Here is a 20,958-nt window from a genome sequence, read left to right as displayed (position 1 = left end):
TCATACACACAGTACTGTGCAAAAGACTTACACACGTACTGTATATATAGCTAGGGTGCCAAAGACTTTATACAGTACAGTATTGCACTGTACTGTTGTCTCAAAAAATAAACTAATTTCATCACATATGTGAGTGTTGATAAAACTGATTCTGATATGGGTCTCTATTGTGGACAGTAAATGGAAGGGAGAGGGGAAGGAGAGGGAAGCACTGGAGAGACATTCAGTAATGATCAATAAACCAATTGTCTGGAATCAAAAGGCAATGCCTCTGCACCCTTGCCCTCCCTCCGTCCCTGGCACTCCATCTCTGCCATGTGTCAACACCCATCTGGTGATGTTCCACCTTCACCATTCCCAACTTCCTCTGCTCCTGCCAGATTTACAAACTCACTCTCCACTCTATGTTGACATATACAGTACTGTGCAAAAACTGAGATATACATACGTGCCTAAGACCATTGCACAGTACTGCATTTCTTACCACAATTTATACATTCTTATTATTGCATATTGCAGTATACTGCTGTGGCAAAATAACATATTTGATGACATACGCCAGTGGCATCAAATGTGATTCTGGTGTTGAACACTCCAGTCAGGAGTATGAGGGAATCCTCAGCAAGCACCTTCAACAGAACTCGAGGAGCTGAGCAGCATCCAGAACAAGCTAATCCATTTGACTGCTTCATTTGTAGGTGACTTCACTCACCACTACTCTGATCCAATCCTAACAAATCACAGACACACTGTCAAGGACTCTTTACAACTCAGGTTCTCAGTATTATTTGTACCTGTGCAGTTTGTCTTCATTTGCAAAATGGTTGATTGTCCATCCTGGTCTGTTTTTTTGGATAGCTTTTCACAAATTCGATTGTATTTCTTGTTTTTCCCTGTCACTGCTGGCAAGAAAATGAATCTCAAGGTAGCATATGATTTAATTATAAATATACTTTGAAGTTTGTACTTTGCTACACTGCCGATCATCATAAATATTCATTCCCTCCACCACCAGCTCACATTGGCTGCGCTGCATAATATCTATAAAATGCACCTCCCTTACTTCACTATTCCCAACAGCACTTTAAAAACCCTCAGCCCACACCACCACAAAGAGCAAGGGCCTGAGGTGCATGAATATAGTGCCACATGCAAATTCTCCTCCAAGTCACTTTTCACTATGATTTGGAAATCACTGTGTCTAAACCCTGGAACAACCTTCTCAACAGCATTGTTGGAAATACATTCATCAAAAGAACTTTACAAGTCTAAAAGATAGTGCACCAGTGCCTTTTCAAGAACAGTCCTGGTGAAGGGTCTTGGTTCAAAATGGAGCCTGCTTCTTCCTCTCTCTGGATGCTGACTGACCTGCTGAGTTCCTCCAGCATTTTGTGCGTGTTGCTCTAGACTTGCAGCATCTGCAGAATCTCTTGCATTTAACATTTCTGGAGCAATTAGATATGAACTATAAATTCTAGGCTTATCAATGCACAAATCCCGAAAAAGTCACAGCTTTAAAAAGTTTTGCTATGCTCTATACAATTTCCACAACAATCTTTAAAGAAATATTGTCTGTTTGAAGCATTTTGAACAGCTTGAGAAAGAAAATGAGCTTCTAAAAATGGATTTTTATCATCTTTCCATTGACACCTTTTTCTGAGCAAATACTGGAATACACACAAATATTCATTTGGAGTATTATGAGCAGCTTTGGGCCCTTTATCTACAAAAGGATGTGCTGGCATTGGAGAAGGTTCAAAGGAGGTTCACAAGCATGATTCTGGGAATTAAAGGCTTACCATATGAGGAGTGTTTGATGGCTCTGGGAATTCAGAAGAATGAGGGAGTTCTCATTGAAATCTTTCACATATTGTATGGCCTTGATAAAGTGGATATAGAGAGAATGTTTCCCATGGAGGGGGAGTCCAAGACCAGAGGACACAGCCCCAGAATAAAGGGGCATCCATTTAGAATGGAGAGGAGGAAATAGTTCTTTAGCAAGAAAATGGTGAATCTGTGGAATTCGTTGCCACAGGTGGCTGTGGAGGTCATTTGGTATATTTAAAGTGGAGATTGATAGGTTCTTGATTAGTCAGGGTATGAACAGGTATGGGGGGAAGGCGGGCAATTGGAGCTGAGAGGGAAATGGATCAGCTGTGATAAAATGGTGGAGCAAATTTGATAGGCCAATTGGTCAAATTCTGCTCCTATACCTGTGGTCTTACAACGCAAGCTGGCTTTATAAAGATTTCTAATCAATCCTTCCATTTTTTTTGGATTACAAGCACTTCCATGGTCTACTTCTTTGGGATATAAATGATCTTAGTAGCTAGAACAATCAATGCAAGAGGAAATTGGTAGTCATTTTCAAGTGAATGATTATTAAAATCCAGGGAATGTATTTTCTCATTTTGCCAGTTCAGGCTGTCTATCAGAGGTTTAGAGATCAGAAAGAGCCATGACTGGCCTCTTAGGAACTAGTCTATTGCCTGTCGAACAAATTAATTAACTCAGCAAACAGAGTGACCCTGAAATTGGATCGTGCAACACTGTGTACTTTAGTTTTAGGTAATTGAAAGTGGACTTTGGACAGGATGTACAATATAAAGACCTCCCTGGGTTATCTTGCAACACTCTGGAAATTTGACCAGTCGTTTCCCCATGCGAGTTGTGCCTGCATGTCTGAGGTGATAGCAGCTTCAGGAATGTATCAAGTGACGTCATTAACCCTACAACACACCTTTTTAAGTTTTATCTTATTGAGACACAGCACAGCCTTCCTCCCCTTTGAGCCTCACTGCCCAGCAACCCTCAATTTCATCCTAGCCTAATCATGGGATAATTGACAATGACCTACCAACTGGTAGACTGTGGCAGGAAACCAGAGCACCCAGAGGAAACCACATGGTTATGGGGAGAGCATAAAAACTCTTTACGGGGAGCAGCGGGATTTGAGCTCAGGTTGCTGGCACTGTAAAGCATTGTGCTAATCACTATGCTACTGCGCTGTGATGCAGGGTAACCTACTCCACTTTCAGCCAGTTGCCATGTTGTCTGCAATCTGGAGCAACAAACAATCTCCTGGAGGAACTCAGTGAATTGAATGGTATGTGTGATGTGAAAAGAATTGCTGACGTTTCAAGTTATAACCCTGCGTCAGGGCTTTGACCTAAAATGATGGCAATTCCTTTGCCTGCGCTATGCTGCACAGTCCAACTTGCATTAGCAGAATGCAGTGGCCAACTGTTTTAATTCTTATCCCCATTCTCATTCAGGCACATCAGTCAATGGCTTCACTTGGGGTGGAGGAGCAACATCTCATCTTCCATCTAGGTGGCTCCAATCTGATAGCATTGACATCAATTTGTCCTTCTGTCAATTTATTTCCCTCTCCCTTCTCACTTCTTCTATTCCCCACTCTGGCTTCACTTCCCTTCTGCTCACATGCCTGTCACCTTTCCCTGGTGCACCTCCTCTTTCCCTTTCTCCTATGGTCCACTCTCCTCTCTTGTCAGATTCCTTCTTCTCCAACCGTTTATCTTTCCCACCCAACTAGCTTCACCTATCACCTTCTGGCTAGTCCTCCTTCCCCCCGCCTCCACCCCGACCCTTTTATTTTGGTAACTTCCTCCTTCCTTTCCAGTCCTGAAGAAGAGTCAAAGCGCAGAAACAACTATCACTGTGATGATTGTGCGCTCTGGTATCAATTGTTTGGTGACAATGAAGTATAATGGTAATGGTGTTTCGGCCTGAAATGTTGACTGTTTATTGATTTCCATAGATGCTGCTTGACCTGCTGAGTTTCTCCACCATTTTGTGTGTGTTATGTATGTCATGAAATGTGGTGTTCTGCAGGAGCAGTACAGTGCAATACATTAAAAAATCTATAAATTACAAAAAGAAATATATATATTTAAAAAATGTAAAACAAAATTTTAAACATGTGTTAATTAAAATAAATAGCATGGTATAGTATTATACCACAATTCCTAACCATGGATCAACTGAAGAATTCTCCACTTTTAATTTCTATCCATCAGGCATAACCCCCAATAGAATCAATCACCTCTACATCATACATTGAGTTAATTCTCCAATTGCCCCAAGCCACAACACTCCTGGCAACCCCCTCCCACCTCCCAGTTCCTTGGTTCCCTGAAAATCTCGTGGTCCTGACATTCCAAAATCCCTGCTCTCTATCACCCAATCCCTCACATACATAAACACAAGAGGTTCCACAAGACACTGGAAAACTTGAGCAACACACCCACACACGCACCATAGCAAATGACCCGAAATGTCAGCTCTTTATTCCACTCCATAGATGCTGCCTGACTGGCTGAATCACTTCAGCATTTTGTATGTGTTGCCTCACTTATATAGACACAATCCTCCACCCAGGAATCTACTGCCCAGTGGCACTGATGCCAATTGTCATGAAAGTGCTTTTCTGCTAATGGTACATATTAAAAGCTCCATTCCTGCCACACTGGACACTCAACAATATGCTTACTGACAGATCTATTCCACCACAGATGCTATAGCTTTTGTCATGCTCCTGGCCCTGACACATTTAGAAAACAAGGACAAATATGTCAGAATGCTTTCTCTGGATTTCAGTCTGGCATTCAACTCGATTGTCCAACTGACCTTGGTGAACAAACTCCTATTCCTACTGTGCATCTAGAGTTGGACTTCCCATCCAACGGAGCTCAGTTCGTCAGGATGCACAATCGCTCCTCCCTCCCCATCATCCTCGATACGGGTGGCTCACAGGGGTGTGTACTGAGCCTATTGCAGTTCACTCTGCTCACACGTGACTGTATGGCCAAACACCCGAGTAATCATAATGTCAAGTTCATTAATGACATGACAGTGGTGAGGCTCATCACCAAAGACAATGAGGCAGCCTACAGAGAGGGTGTGGAAGACCTCAAGGCCTAATGCCTCGAGGCAAATAGCCTCTTCCTCAATATCAAGACGACACAGGAGAATTCACACCACAGTTGAACTGCGAACAGTTTCAAATGCCTGGGAGTGCATTTTTCACACAACCTCTCATGGTTCCAGAACACATTCTACACCATCAGAAAATCTCATTAGTGCCTCTACTTTTTGAGAGGTAGAAGAGAGCTGGACAATGCGCATCTCTACTTATGTCCTTCTACAGATGCACAGCAGAGAGCATCTAAATATGCTTCATCTCTGCATGGTAGAGAAACTACACTGCATTGGCAGGGTCAGAATTGTCCAATGCATCACCGGCACCAGCCCATCTACCATCAGGGACATACATACAGAAAGCTTCCAGAAAAGGTCCAGTAACATCAAGAAGGATTCCACCTACCCTGCTCATGGAGTGTTGGTCGGACTCCCATCAGGGAGGAGACTATATAGCATCCATGCCAGGACCACAGGACGAAAACAGTTACTTTCCTCAAGCAGTAAGTCTGATCAACACCTCCACCCACTAACCGCCCTCTACAACCCCAAACAACACTACATTATCGTTTTCCATCAGTCACCTTATGAACAGACACTCCTGTGCCTAGCGTCACTTTATGGACATACAATAAATCTATCTATATAAGCTATCTTATATATTTATATTTATCGTGTTTTTAATATTATTGTGTTCTTTACCTTATTTTCTGGGTGGCCGAATGGAGACGCATCTCTTCCAAAGGAAGTGTAAGCTTTTCCTTCCCTCCACTGGCCTGCATGTCACCCTTGGTGAGGTATAGCACCTGCTTAGCTCCCCGATCAGGGTCATATGAAGCCATGGGAGCAGGTGGTGGATGGTTATATGAGCAGCTAATTTATTAGGGTTGTACGATCACTGATGCCAGGCAGACAAACTCTGAAGACTACTGATAATGGCTGGGGTCAGGCGTCTTCTAAAGACACTGCCCAGAAGAAGGCAATGGCAAACCGCTTCTTGGTAAAATTGCCAAGAACAGTCATGGTTATGGAAAGGCCATGATCACCCATGTAATATGACACAATACATAACAAACTAACTGTCTTATTGTGTTTTGTTTTGTTCTGCATCAGAGGAGGAGTAACAATTCTTTCATTCTCCTTTACACTGGTATCTTAGAAATAACATTAAACAGCCTTGAATCTTGAATGTCAGTCTCATCATCCCTTTTAACTTGGATTCACACTCTCAGGGAGGCATTAACCATACCAAACATTCTACCCTCTTGGGTGGAATGGGATATGAGAGGGCTGAGTCCCTCAACACCAGCCAATTCCTATTAGTGATTAGATCAATAGCAAGCCCAGAACTGGTGTACTCATGCAGCTGTTCTACCTACTTATCTGCCTGCTGTCTACCTGTCTGTCTGGGTGCTTTCTGATCTATTATTTTGCCTTATAGAAATCCACTAAGAAGGACTTTACATTATCAAGTCTATTGTTGGTAAAAAAAAATAAACTTAATTAAATTTTAAAGTTGTCTATATTTCTTCCCAGCTTCTGTTATTATCTTGTAATTTATTCTTGAATTATTTTTAAAATGTAGTTCATTCACTTTCCTTGTGTGCTTTAATGCATTGGGGCCCAATTCCAGGAGACTGCTACATATTAGTATGCAACTAAATCTTTTCTCTTCCCTGTTGAGGTAATATTTGGCTCCACTGTTTGTGCTTTGGGGAAGCAATAAATACAACATTTAATTGGGCTAAATTAGCCAATGTTAAAAAAGAAGGTGCTTTAAGATAATTCCAACATATTATTAGAGAAGCCTTTAGTGCCCAAAGTGAAAGAGAATTGATATGAGAAAATGGAATCCAATTAAACAATGTCAGAACATCTAAACTTAGTGCATTTTAGGTCATTTTGTAGTGACATGCATATATAATACATCCTCATTTCTAACATAGGGTTGATGGGCTAAATGGCCTCTTTCTGTACCTTAATGATTCCTGTCAATGATGCCACTCTATAGATTTCTATAGAGGATATATAATCAGTGGCCAGATTATTTGGTACCTACCCTATCTGATAAAATGAGCTCTGAGTCTTCCTTTGTGGTCATCTGATGCTGTGGCCCATCTACTTCAAGGTTTGGCGTGTTGTGCACTCAGCGTGTTGTAACGTGAGATTATTTGAGTTTCTGTCACCTTCCTGTCAGCTTGAACCAGTCTGGCCATTCTATTCTCTCATTAACAAGGGGTTTTTGCCCTTAGAACAGCAACTCACTGAATGTCTTTTCTTCGTTTTCCACACCATTCTTTGTAAACACTAGTATCAGCTGGGTGTGAAAATCCAGAAGATCAGCCATTTCAAACCAGCCCATCTGGCGCCAACAATCATTCCACAATCAAAGTCTTCACATTTCTTCCCTATTCTGATGTTTGGACTGAATGACAACTGAATCTCTTGAGTGAATCTGCATGCATTTTATGCATTGATTTGCTGCCACATGATTGGCTGATTAGATGTTTATGTTAAGTGTACAGCTGTACCTAATAAGGTGTTCACTGTGTGTAAAAGAATTAGCAAGCAAAATTGCAGCTGATAAGCATCCCTTGCTCTTTTTTCTCTATTGAGAACTCACAAAGGAGTCACAGTGTATTACAGCATGGGTACAAGCCCTTTGACCCAACAAATTCCTGCCAACCAATTTGCCCATTTAATCTAGACCTATTTGCCCTCATTTGGCCATTTCCCTCAAAAGCAGGATTCCCAACCTTTTTCAAGCCATGGACCCCAACCATTAACCAAGGGGTCCATGAACCCCGGTTGGAAAGCCCTGCTCTAAATCTACTACAGTTATTATTCTTCTATGGATCTATTGAGTATGCCCACAACAAAATGAATCCCAGGCTTGTATATGGTGACATATATATACTTTGATAAAAAATTTATGTTGAACTATGAGGAAGTTGCTCCTAGGTCCTTTCAAAACTTTCACTTCTCAGCTTAAATCCATGTCCTTGTGTTTCTGCATAGAAGACTGTGTTTATCCATCTTAACCATGGTGTGTATAATTTTATACACCTCTATATATTTGTACCTTGAACTCTCTGTCCACATACTTGTCCAAATGCCTTTTAAAAGTTCTTATAGTACCTGCTTCAACCACTTTCTCTGGCAGCTCGTTTTATACATGCACCACCCTCGGTGCGAAGAAGTTGCCTCTCAAGTCCCACTTTATATCTTTTCTCTCACTTCTAGCAAATGTCCTCAAGTTTTTGATTCTCTTTCCCTAGGAAAAAGATTTTGTGCATTTACCCAATCTCTAGTCCTCAACATTTTATCCATCTCTAAAAGAATATTATATACTGCTACAAGAGGGATCGGATTAAAAGAGATTTGAGGAGATTATATAAGCCTCAAGATTATAGTGATCAGATATTTAATGGAAATAGAATCATATTGGAAAATGTTGGGGAATTAGCTGGGTGAGGATTAGTTATGAGAAAAGGGTTGGATTCTAAAAATTGCTATGGGCCATGGCCAGAGATAAAGTTTTTAAAAGCTGAAACCTGACATCAACTCAACTTTAGCGTCTTTACTTCCAGATGCCAAGGGGGCAAAATGTTCAGAAGGAAGCCAGCCTATTCACAGGAGACATTGAATGAAGATGTCAACATCTGATTTAATCTGCCTTTTAGAAAGTACATTACAATAAGGACAGAGGGAAAATGTCTTTACAGCTCTCACTGTAGGCAGAAGGCAGGAGAGCTCCCATCCGACTGTTCAGGGCCTTTATAGAAATCTGTGACTGATTAGCATCATTGACCTTGAACCATTACAACACAGAGGGAGGCCATTTAACCCAAAAAATCCATGCTGGTGGACTATTGAAGATATATCATATTAGGACCTTATTCTTAAATTACCGTGGGACCTGCAATTTAGCATTTTCCTCTAAGTGTTTGATGGTTTTTTAAATATATTCCTTTTGGGTTTCTTTATTTTGTGGCTGCCTGTAAGGAGATGAATCTCAAGGCTTTATAATGCATACATGCATTGATAATAAATATACTTTGAACTTTGAAATCAGCCAATTAAGTAAAAGAAGAGGGGAAGTTCTGCCATGCTTTTGTCACCAGTATCGCACGCCCACTACTTACCAACCATAACCCATAAGTCTTTTGGACCAGAACACCTAGAGGAAACCCAGGTGGTCACTGGAAGAACATACAAACTCCTTACAGACAGCGGTGGGCATTCAACCCCGATCCTCTGATTGCTGGCACTGTAAAGCGGTATGCTACAGCGCCGCTCAGGAGTTGTGATACAGACAATCTTCCTAGCTAGTAGGATAATTTAGAGGAGAACAGAAATTGGCCCCCTCTAAGCTGTGTCGGTGCGTGGCCGCGTAGTAATGGAAATGCTCCTTTGCTCATAACCTTTGTTGCTGCGCAGTTGGAGTTCTCTTTCATATAACGTGCTGCGCAGTTTTCAGACCGTGTAAAAATTTCCTGCTCAGAACAATGGTTAGTCCATGCAGCTGTAAAAGAAATTAGAGGGAATGTTACCCCTATGGAACACACTAAATGTAAAGTATATTATCTTCATGAATTCATATTTCAAAACTTAATATTCCCACACATCTGTCATTTTGCCATGTAGAAATCAGAGCAGGAAAATGTTAGTTAAACAGTTTTTATGTGGAAATAATACATAAAAAGCTCTTTATGACACTCACCATCTTCTCAAGGGCATGCAGATGAGCAACAGAAACAGATGTATGCCTTGCCAGAGATTCCCAAATCCCAAAAATGAGTAAATTTTAAAACAAAGCTGATGAATTAGTGCCTATTTCCTGTTCAAATCCAACTCATCTGAAAATTAGTTGGACGGTTTCCATCACAGTCCATCATAAATGGAATGCCATTTCACTGTCAAGTTCACAGATGTAGGAATAACATAAGTGAGTGTAGACTTGATGGGCCAAAGGGCCTGTTTCTGTGCTGGGTCTCTGTATGACCATGTGACTCATGACATAATGATGTCATCTGAGTTTACCACACCCATGAATCTCAGTAAGACCTCAATTGAAAGCAATAAATCATGCATGATTTAAGCCAACACAACTCAGACATTACCTTATATCTTATAAGTTCCACCCAGACATTTTAATGTATTTAAAAACATACTGCCATTATTTGATGTTGTGGTGTTCACTGAGCTTGGAAGTTAGCTTGTAGACATTTCATCACCAGTCAAAGTGACATCCTCAGTGCACAGTTGTTGGTGTATCTTTCTGGGAGTGTTTGCATTTATACAGGTCCCCATTCACTTGCCTCGGTCCTGATTTGCTTCTCCCTCAGCTGATCTTTGAAATCTTTTGGCTCACATTTCTTTGGCTCTTAGGGGTTCGTAGATGGTGTCTATTTTGATGTGTTTATGGAGTTATCAGAAACGAACCATGCTTCTAAAATTTCTCGTGCCTGCTTCGTGTTTGCCTGCACCAGAACCTCTGTGGTGTCCCAGCTAAAGTGACATTCTTCTTGATCTTCATGTACTGAGGTCAGCGACAGTGGATCAAGTCTCTGTACCACCAGTTTGTGTTCCATACACTAGTTGAGAGTGTACATCCTGTCTGGCCAATGTAATTCCTGTTGCACTCTCCACAGGTGATCCTGTGCACCACCTGGATTTTGCCGGTTGTCTTTGCTGGTACCTTGGTTCTTGAGACAAGCTTCCTTAAAGTTGTCGTTGTTTGTGAATGATTGTGCTGCCACAAAGTTCGAGCAGTCAAGCTGTCTTTTCTGAGACAGTCTTGACGTAGGGTAAGATGGCGTGTTTCAGTGTGTGTTGGGTAAAGTCAGCCCGGCTTTCTCTCCTTAGCAATCTTCTCCTGTTGAGATCCCATCGAGGGGTAGCCGTTGTTCTGGGGCACTTTGAATAAGTGATTTTCTTCCCTGGCCTGAGGGTTGCTGGTGCTGCAGTGTGTTAGTGCTCCCTTAAATAAGGTCTAAATGTGGCTTTTCTTGTGGCAGGCATGGTAGTTCAATACCATGCCATTATCCTTGAGGAATTATCAAAGCATCCACACATTGATATTTACCTCATAGATCTACCTTGTCCTGGCTCTTGCATCTCATTGTCTACCTGAGTTACATTTTCTCTATAACTGCAACTGAAACGCTACAGGGTGAATGTATGCATGCTTTTTTCCCCTCAGGGTGGGTGAGATTAGAACCATAGGTTAAGGCCGAGTGAAATATCTCAGGGGAACCTGAGGGGGAACCCCTGCACTCAGAGGATGGTGCAAGTGCGGAATTAGCCGCCAGCGTAAGTGGTAGATATGGGTTCGGTTGTCACAATTGAGAGAAGATTGGATAGGTATATAGGATAGGATGAGTGAGATATGGAATGCAATGGTCTCAGTGCAAGTGGAGGGACTGGACAGAAGCCTAAGTCAGCATGGACTAGATGGGCTGAAGGACCTGTTTTGTCACATGTACATCAAAATATACAGTGAAATGCTGTTGCTTGCTTTTATTGTTCCTTCTTAATTTGTGTTTTTTTTCTCTCCCTGCACAATTGGGTGCTGGTCTTTTTTTTTTCGTAATTGGGTTCTTGTTTTGTGGCTGCTTGCAAGCAGACAGTTCTCAAGGTTGCATAATTTGTACATACTTTGGACTTTGAACTCTGATTGTATCAGCGAGGATTCTGCTGGGCCGCCGGTAATGTCGCCATGACTCTGGTGCCAGCATAGCATGCCACCAACTTACTGACCCTAACCGTGCATCTTTGGGATGTGGGAGGGAACTGAGGCAGTTGGAGGAAACCTGGGTAGACCACACAAACTCTGTGCAGATAGCGGTGGGGATGTAATCCCTTTTGTTGATGATTGATGCAGTAAAGCGATGTGCTTACCTCTACTCTATCATCCTCCCCCTCTTCAGGTCACAAGTGCCTCATTCTGTGGCCCTGATACCACTGCGACTCACAATGACTTATGAGCGCCAGTTAGCTCCCTCTGTGTGTCATCCACTTAGTCTGAGTCTTGAGTGTCATAAAATTTGTTAACTTGGCAGCAGCAGTACAATACATGATATATACAGAGAAAAGAAACTGAATTACAGTAAATATGTATGCATATCAATTAGTTGTTAAAATAAGTAGTGCAGAAGCAGAAATAATAAAAAATAAATCAAAAAGAAATAATGAGGTAGTGTTCATGGGTTCAATGTCCACTTTGAACATACCCAGGGACTTGACCCAACCACAGTCTGTGGCAGAACAACAAGACCATAAGACATAGGAACAGAATTAGGCCATTCTGCTCATCGAGCCCATTCAGACATTTTATTATGGTTGATCTCAGATCCCATTCAACCCCATACACCTGCCCTCTCATCATAACCCTTGATGCCCCAACCAATCAGGAATCTATCGACTATATATACTTACTGCAATGTCCTTTAGAAATCAGAAGGCTGAGCTTTTCAATACCAAAAATAAATGAAATTCAATTCCCGGGCACAAATGGTCAGTGTGTGCAAGCAAGGACAAGTCTCTCCCTGCTTTCATATCTTCAAGAAGAGCAAGTTGTTTCAGTTACTTGCTTGCTGATGAATGGTTTGGGAGGATTTAAGGTCAATTGTTGATGGAGCAATGATTTGTTTTAGGAGTGGTTTCCTCTTCTGCTTAAAGCAAGAATGTGTGTGTTTGTGAAGGAATTCAAATGAAAACACATCCCCAAATTTGGTTTTGGAAAGTACACAAAATGATCCTCAGACTGAATGATGAAGTGAACCAAACTGATCTCCTTTATTGGCTTCTTAACACTGGGGGAATATTTCACTGACACTTCCGTCTTATATTTTGAAAAGAACCCACAGAGCGATGGAGGAACTCAGCAGGTCAGGCAGCATTTGGGAGGAAATGAACTGTCAATGTTTCAGGTGAAGGCCTCTCATCTGCATTTATGTATTTCAGTGAGTTTTATGATTTGGATTGAAATATCTGTAAAAGTGATGGAAGCAAATGTAATATTAGGTCTTAAACTATTACCTCCAGAAGACATATTTCATTATTTTCATAGAAAACAAAAATCTACAGCACAGGCTTATATCCTCTGGTCCCTCTATATATGCTGGCCAGCTATTGGCCTAACGTTCTCAAAGTACATGTTTGCTGTCTTTGGTGCTTTGAGGTTTGAGCTACCAACAACAGATACGTCCAAGGTAGTAAAAAGACATTGGCATCGCTGTCTCTGAGAAACCCTTCAAATTCATAAGCCAGCGACAGTCATCTCAACGGCTCAACATCTCCAGCACTGAAGCCCTAGTTACACTCACTTACCAGACCACCTCATTCCCCACTATAAGCATAAGACAGAGGAGCAGAACTACACAGTTTAGGGATAAAGGGGAAGCCTTTTAGGACCAAGATGAGGAAAAACTTCTTCACACAGAGAGTGGTGAATCTGTGGAATTCTCTGCCGCAGGAAACAGTTGAGGCCGGTTCATTGGCTAAAGGGATCAGGGGGTACGGAGAGAAAGTAGGTACAGGGTTCTGAGCCATGATCATACTGAATGGTGGTGCAGGCTCAAAGGGCCAAATGGCCTACTCCTGCACCTATTTTCTATGTTTCTATGTTTCTACACCATTCATTACCTGCCAAGTCTGTTCTCGATTCAATCAGGCTGATTTATTTTCCCTCTCAGACCCATTCTCCTGCCTTTGTTCCATAATGTTTAAGGCCTTTGTTAATCAAGAACACATCCAACTCTACATGAAATATACCCAATGACTTGGCTTCTACAGCTGTCTATGGCAATGAATTTCACAGAGTCACTACCCTATGACTCAATAAATTCCTCCTCATCTTTATTCTAAACAGACACCCTTGTATTCTGAAGTTGTGCCCTCTGGTCCTAGATGCCCCATTATTAAAAACATCTTTAAAATGGCCATTCAATCCAGGTCTTTCAATATTCAATAGGTTTCAAGGAGACCCCCCCCTCCCCCCCCATTATTATTCTGAAATTAGCAAGTAAAGGCCCAGGTGATTCTCATATGTTAACCCTTTCATCCATGAACTCATTCTTGTACACCTCCTCTAGACACCCTACAATGGCAGAATATCCTTCCCAAGATATAGAATCCAAAATTGCTCACAATACTCCAAATGTGGTCTAACCAATGCCTTATAAAGCCTTGCTTTTATATTCTAGTTCTCTCAAAATGAATTCTAATATGGCATTTGTCTTCCTTACTACTAACCTCGGTCCAGAAGAAGGTTCTCAGCCTGAAACAATAGACAATAGACAATAGGTGCAGAAGTAGACCATTCGGCCCTTGGAGCCTGCACCGCCATTCTGAGATCATGGCTGATCATCTACCATCAATACCCGGTTCCTGCCTTGTCCCCATATCCCTTGATTCCCCTATCCATAAGATACCTATCTAGCTCCTTCTTGAAAGCATTCAGAGAATTGGCCTCCACTACCTTCCGAGGCAGTGCATTCCAGACCCCCACAACTCTCTGGGAGAAGGTTTTTCCTTAACTCTGTCCTAAATGACCTACCCCTTAATCTCAAACCATGCCCTCTGGTACTGGACTCTCCCAGCATCTGGAACACATTTCCTGCCTCTATCTTGTCCAATCCCTTAATAATCTTATATGTTTCAATCAGATCCCCTCTCAATCTCCTTAATTCCAGCGTGTGTCTTGATTCCATTGACTGCCTATTCATTTCCGTAGAAGCTGCCCGTCTTTCTGAGTTCCTCAAACATTTTGTGTGTGTTGCTTTGGATTTCCAGCATCTGCAGACATTCTCGTGTTTACTAACTTAACCTGCAAGGTAAGCTTTAGGGAATCCTGACCACACGTGCGTGACCATACACTTCCTTATGCTGTATAACATCGGCCTCTTGAAATGGGTACTTGATTTTGGGTCAGGGTTTCCTGGCAGAGAGAGAGAAAGATATAAGGATATGCCAGAAGCCTTCTTGAAAACGTGTTAAGTCCCTAACAACTCCCGGGAATCCTGAGCTCATGATCACAGGAGTATCCAAGAGAGTTCTTGGAAGTTCGATGCCTGGTATTAGGACCACACAGAAGCCTTGGGCTATGGTGGAAAGAGCACATCACAATCCCAGGCACCTCCTGCCACATCATTGAAAGAGTATACCAATCCCACATTGGCCTCATCAATATCTCAGAACCCACAGAACTGGTGTGGAAGTAAGTCTTTCTCAATCCCAAGGAATTGCTTAAAGAGGACACTTCACTGCTGAGAGAATGTATCCTTTGTTTTAACAACAGGAGAATGTAGAGGAGGACATATTTCCCCAGCATATTACCTAAATTGGCTCATTGGGCCATATAATATACTTTTCCTCATCTTCCCATCTCTCTTAATTGTTTGCGCTGTTGCAAGCAACAATCCTGTGGCAATTATGATGCAGATTCCTTTTCAAGCTACACTGCAGAAACTGAAAGATTCTAAGCCTGCACAGCTGTGATAAAATCGTGCCCTGTGCCTTTAATGGAATGAACCTCAATAAATTATTAATGAATATATCGGTAAATCATTGCACCCAAGAACTGGGGGATAACGTGGAAATGAGGGAAATCTGTACATTAATAATTTAAACTGCACCATTGACCTTACATGGATTTTAACTGTACTTAATACCGTCTCATTAACGGTCAAGCAGATTGTTATTCATACTTTTTCTTCACTTCCTTAAATCCACTTGGTTTATCGATGTATATGCTACAAGTAAAGAACTTCATCATTGGCCATATCTGGGTCTTAAATTCTTAAATGTTAATGGTATTGCACAAAAGTCTTGGGTATATATATATACAGTAGCAAGGTGCCTAAGACTATTGCACAGTACTGTAGTAATTTTATGTATTGCACTATACTTCTGATGCAAAAATTCAAATTTCATGATATATGTGAGTAATGATAAACCCGATTTTGAAATGGGTGTCTATTGTGGACTGGGAATAGGAAGAGGGCAGGGAGAGGGGAATCATGGTTAGGAAAAGGAGAAGGGAGAGGGAAGGGAGCAGGAAGTGGCATTCCACTCTCGCCATTCCTAACATCCTTTACTCCTGCCTCACAACCTTTACTCCAAACTCACTCTCTGCTCCATGTTGACAAATATGGTGCTGTATGCATATATATGCAGCTAGGGTGCCTGAGACTTGTGCACAGCACTGTATTTGTCAATTTGGAGCTGAGAGTGAGTTTGTAAATCTGGTGGGAGCTATGGATGTTGGGAATGGTGCGAGTGGAGCACTGCAGAAGGGGTGTGGGACAGGTGGCAGAGGTGTGCCAGGGTGGGAGGTGGTGCTGGAGCAGACACGCCCAGCCCTGAGATAACAGGCAAGATCATTTGATTCAAAACAATTAGCGTAAAGATCTTTACAAAAAGTCTCTCTGGTGCTCCCCATTCCCTCCACTCCCCCTTCCCCTTTTCCCAACCATGATTCCACTCTCGCTGTCCCCTTCCCACTCTCAGTCCACAATAGGGACCCATATCTGAATCAGGTTTATCATCACTTACATATGTCGTGTAATTTGTTCTTTTTTCGCAGCCACAACAGTACAGTGCAATATAGCAAAAGGGGAAGGGAGAGGGGAGGGAGCAGTAATGATCAATAAACTAATTGTTTGGAATCAAATGATGCTGCCTGGACTCTCAGAGCTGGGTATGTCTGCATTGCACCACCCCTACCCATGGCACTCCTTCTCGGCCATCTATCCCACACCTCTGCCGTGGCGCTTCACCCTCACCATTCCTAACATCCTTTGCTCCAGCCAGATTTACAAATTCACCCTCTGCCCCACATTGACGAATCCAGGACTGTACACGTACGAAGGGTAATTGATAAGTTCATGGCCTTACATAGAAGGAGGTGATTTATACAACTCTCATTACATGCACATGCAGTTCAACTCTTTGAGTGATTATACAGGAAGTTTGAAGTTAATAACTTTTGTGATATTTCAGATCATTAAAAATTGAATTTAAGCACTGTCTGAGAAAATGGACCTTAGGCCATGAACTTATCAATCACCCCTCACACTATACTATATTATATATATAGCTAAAGTGCCTAAGACTTTTGCATGATACTGTATATGCTGCAACTAAGGAGCTTATGATTGGCCATATTGGGTTTTAAATTGTTAAATGTTAGTGCTATATATTTATTAACTGAAGAACGATAATATGACCTTTATATGAGAATTCAGATGAGTTACAATTAAATTCAAACTTAAAATTAAATATTTAAATTCACGACATTAACATTACTTGAAAAAGTCATTCCTTCCCAATTTAATTTCCTTCTGAGGGATCTGTTTCTATGAGTCAGCTATCTGCTAAAAACCTTTATTTTTACATAATGTCAAGCTAGATTGAGAGCATCGTTAACTATTTGACTCCACAATGGTGTCTGATGTGATTGCCTCCAGACATACACAGATTTTCCAGCAATCGGTAACACCATCTCTGAGAAAGTGGTTCTGGAGTGTAACTCATAACTATTAAGCACAACATGGAGGGTGTAGTTGGGTGGGGAAGTTCACCAAAGGGTAAAACGGGTAGCACCTCCCAGAACCACATGAGCAGCAGTTGTGCTATGTATGTTTGCATACAAGAAAATGAATCTGAAATATACATACTTCAGTTACAAATTTACCTTGAACTTCCTGTTGCAGTTACTCTCTATGTCCTATGCATCCCTGTCCTAGCTCCTCTGCAACTTGTCTGCTCACTTTCTTAGATCAAGGAAGAATCTTTAACCTAAAATGTTTACTCTTTCACAGACTCTGCCTGGCCTGTTGAGTGTTTCCAGCATTTTCTGTTATTTCTATAAAAGATTTCCATCATCAACAGTCAATATTTTGGTTCTGAATTAGTGGAGAGCGGATTCAACTGGCACTAACAGGGACATTGATATTGACTGCCTGCAATTGTGTAGGGCAGTAAATGTACTGATTTGTAACTATTAGCCTTCAAATTGTGTTTGAGATTCACTTGTTATTTATTTATTTACTTATCATTATCTTTCTTTTCTCAGCTCAGGCTGGTAAAATATCAAGTATGGGCACAGCCAACCACACTCATTGGTCAATTACTAGGAATTTTCCGAACACAGGTGGCCCCTGTTTTTCGAACGTTCGCTTTACGCCAGCTCGCTGTTACAAAAGACCTACATTAGTACCCTGATTTCTCTAACCAAAGAGGGTTTTCGTTTTTAAGAAAAAAAGACGCCTGCTTTATACGTGTGTTTACCCCGAGAAAGACTACCATGACAATGAAGCCTTGTGCAGGCAGTTGCGTGCGCATGAATGTACGTGCCTATGCGTGTACGTGCGCATGCGTGTACATGCCTATGCAGGTACGTGCCGATTTTTCTTTCTCCAGATCGATTTCAGCTCGCTGTCTTCCCGCTTTTGATAAGTGAAACTGCACCGTACATAAAATATTTCTTCTTTATATAGACTGTATATTTATCATATCATTCCTGCTTTTACTATATGTTTGTGTTATTTTAGGTTTTATGTGTTATTTGGTATGATTTGCTAAGTTTTTTTTGGGTCTGGGAACACTCTAAAAACTTTCCCATATAAATTAATGGTAATTGCTTCTTCGCTTTACAACATTTCGGCTTACGAACGGTTTCATAGGAACGCTCTACCCTCGGATAGCGGGGGAAACCTGTATTCCAGTGGTGTCTAGTATTGTGGCTTGCTTGAGATTTACATAAATATTGTCGTGCAGGCCTAATTGTTCAATGCTAATGTGTAGTGACTTTGAAGTGTTACCATTTGCAGGTATTACTATTGGGACAAAGTATATCCTGTTCATGTTCCACAGTCTTCCAATTTCCTCTTTTAATTCAGCATATTTCTGGTGTTTTTAGTTATTGATTTCTGTATGTTAGGTGTGTTTGGAATGATTATATCTATTAAGTAAGCTGTTCTTCCTTGTTTATCCTAAAACATTATACCTGTACAGTTATTATGGATTGTGCTATCTGTAATAATGGATCAGCTGTAATATAATTTGTAGGACTCTGTCCCTAAAACTGAATTGGGCTATAGTAAGGTGTGCTGTCATCTATGGGTTTGTATTTTAAAGCAAAATTTTAGTGAATGATGTTTGTTACTTGATTGTGCCTGTGTAAGTAATCAGATTGAGTTAAACTGCTGCCGGATCCTGTCAAAAACAAGAGAAAATCGGCAGATGCTGGAAATCCAAGCAACACACACAAAATGCTGGAGGAACTCAGCAGGCCAGGGAGCGTCTATGGAAAAGAGTACAGTTGACGTTTTGGGCCAGAACCCTTCTGCAGGACCCAAAACATCAACTGTACTCTTTTCCATAGATGCTGCCTGGCCTGCTGAGCTCTTCCAGTATTTTGTGTCAGTTACAGGATCCTGTAGTGTGTAGGATTGTTTCTGGTTTCCCTTGGCATTTTCTGCATTTATCAGTTTGAACTTGTTGGTCTTTTACTATGTACTTTTGATCATTTTTTTGTGTTAACTACATGGTCCTGTATTCATACAAGAAACTCTTCGGTTTCTGGAAATAGGCCTCCAACTCTGTGCCAGGAATGCAAAGTTTCTTTGTTGTCATCTAGTCTGCACAGATCGTGTGGATGTCTTCCATGAAGGGTCTTGCTCTTCCATTTGTTAACTCTCTCCTCTGTAGTGATAATTTCTTCATTTTTCTCTGTTATGCTTTATCACAGAATATCGGGAGCAGTTACCCTCCATGGGCTGTGTGTCCAGAGAGCTAAGCCTCTTTGGGCGCAGAGCTTGGAAAAAGTGACACAACAGATTTTTAACATCATAAATCAGTGAGCTGTTTGTTGTGTCTCCCCACTCATTGTGAAACAGGGTCGACTCTTTTTCCCTTTTTAGGGATGATATGTCAAATTGTCATGCTCATGATATGTCAAATTGCCGGGTGAACGAGTAGCCTTTGGGGTGCCCCAAGACTGTGTCTTTACGGATACTTCTGTAAAGCTGCACACTTGAGTGATTAGTGGGGGGCGCTGATGCTGTTTTGCTGTGGGGGAGGATGGATCATTGCCTTGTGTGTGGGAGGGGTGGAGCTGGGGTGGGGGCTTTGGGGTTCTAACATTTAACCATTCTGCAATCACCAATGGCTTTGGTTCTAAATATTCCTGCATAACTTTAGTGTATTCAGCAAAGCACTTTTCAGCTGGTTTCATTGGAACAGTCAATCTTCTAAGCAAATGTATGCCTTCCAGTTTATTAACCTCAGTAAAACTATCATTAGTTTCTCATTGTTTATTTCATTTACTTCAAAATACTGCTCGATTTGTTCTGTATACATGAACCAGTAATTTTTGTGCAAAATCAAACACGTCTGTCTCTCCAATGTAGCCAGCCATTTCTGCTTGCTTGTTATATATAATTATTATCATCTGCTACTCATGGTTTATGAAGCTATGAATTGAGAAATACATTTCACTGACAGTAAGTCTATCTACTGAGACCTATTTATATTTACTGTTGTGTACTTTCTCTTCTTATTATTATTATTAAATATATGTTGACTGCGAGGTGAAGTTACAATCCATCAAAAATTGTCTATACAACATGAGTAAAAGGAAAGGTGCAACACACAGGACGGCTGAAAGGAAGCAACTACAAGCCAAGCATTCCTTTCTTCATCAAAATGTATCTGTTGGGTGTTTAATATTTTCAGTAATATTTGAGTCATATTGTAAATATATTGCTTGATTAAGCATTCTTTGTTGTTTACATAATTCATTATGGGTTATATGTAAATGTACGTGAGTGATATATATCATTACACTACTACGTTATCTATACATGCCTCATTTACAATAAAAATGAAACAACGATATGCATTCCCAGGCTCCTTTTCCTTTTCATTCAACTAGTTTTATGCTCTGGAGTTAAGAAACAAAGTTTTAAATGAATCCAAGATGACCTTTATGACCTTTTGAAGTGCAGT

This window comes from Hypanus sabinus, chromosome 16 (genome assembly GCF_030144855.1).
Source record: "Hypanus sabinus isolate sHypSab1 chromosome 16, sHypSab1.hap1, whole genome shotgun sequence".
Taxonomy (NCBI): domain Eukaryota; kingdom Metazoa; phylum Chordata; class Chondrichthyes; order Myliobatiformes; family Dasyatidae; genus Hypanus; species Hypanus sabinus.
Note: the sequence above shows the minus strand (reverse complement) of the source record.